Genomic DNA, 1,173 nt, shown 5'->3' with positions numbered 1-1,173 from the left:
TTCTTTCTAGTAATAAAAGTTAATGTTAATGTAAGAGGAATTCATTTCACACAAAAAAAGAGAATGAGGTAGTAAAAAAGGGAAATATTATGACAGTAGTTTGAATAATGTGAGTTACAGTACAGTGTGCATTGGGTGCTCTCTCTCTCTAAAGTCTATCATCTTCAGAGTCACTACTGGATACATCATCCCACTGTGTCAATGGAGCATATTTGTTTGATGACACTACTTTGAGGTTTCTTCAGCCAGCAAAAACGTAATAAATGACTTTGAAGACAACAAGGAAGAACCCAAGCCATCCTATAGAGTATGACCATCCTTGACTGGCTCCTTTGTTAGACTTCAATTCTTTGGTGTACACCAATAGACCAATGAACTACAGGAAAGCTATAGAAATACATAATGTAATGTATAGGTGAAGGAATTAAGCACTAGGAATAGTTACATGTGGCTAGCTTTATCAAGGATTGAGCTATCAGTGCTACCATACCAACAGCCCAGCCAATCAATCCTGACATTAATGACATACACAATATTGCTCTTACACCAATAACCAGCACCTGTGAGTCAGTAAAGTACATACAATAAATAAAAGAATATACATAAAGCAGGGATATAATATACTAACGTGAGTATAATAAATCCCTGACATAAAGTGACCATTACAATCAGCACTAGTAGTAACTATGTAGTAGTGAGTGAGTTGGTCAAAGTAAAAGGTACAAATTACTGGTATAGCATTTTATTTTTATAATGTCCTGTATTTTGGTGGCCATTAGTTTACCATGACTGTTATTCCACAAAAATCATCAAATTTTTCAACTATAAAGTTTTGGAGCTACACATGCAGTAATCAGCCATTAGCAAAATATATTAAAGGCATTAAAATCTTTTTAAGTCTCTATTAATTGTTATAATTTAGATTGAAGAATAATCATACATACATGTAACTAGAGTTACTATATATATAGTAGACCGACCCACTAGCCAATTCATGTACATTAACCTGATGGGTTTGATAGACCTTGACACTTTGTATTACTATACAGTTCTGCCACAGACCCATATGACCATTCTCCCCCTAATAACAAGACACTCATTTGAAATCCTAGCAACTAGATTCCAGTAACTCACCAGGTCCAGCCAATATTAAGGGCTACCAAAGCTAATAAT

The 1,173-nt window shown here is 34.5% G+C and overlaps 1 long non-coding RNA gene across 1 annotated transcript; it reads right to left on the bottom strand.

Moving 5' to 3' along the window:
- Positions 1 to 521: 521 nt before the first annotated feature.
- Positions 522 to 1,171, bottom strand: LOC109593443 (uncharacterized). Its single transcript, XR_002190962.1, has 3 exons — positions 1,135 to 1,171; positions 1,007 to 1,081; positions 522 to 560 (listed from the first exon to the last, which is right to left on the bottom strand). It is a non-coding gene; the product is annotated as an uncharacterized LOC109593443 (long non-coding RNA).
- Between the last annotated feature and the right edge of the window lie 2 nt (positions 1,172 to 1,173).

Source organism: Amphimedon queenslandica, unplaced genomic scaffold, assembly GCF_000090795.2.
Source record: "Amphimedon queenslandica unplaced genomic scaffold, v1.1 AMPQUscaffold_1497_Cont26493, whole genome shotgun sequence".
Taxonomy (NCBI): domain Eukaryota; kingdom Metazoa; phylum Porifera; class Demospongiae; order Haplosclerida; family Niphatidae; genus Amphimedon; species Amphimedon queenslandica.
Note: the sequence above shows the minus strand (reverse complement) of the source record. Positions and strands in the feature narration are given on the sequence as shown.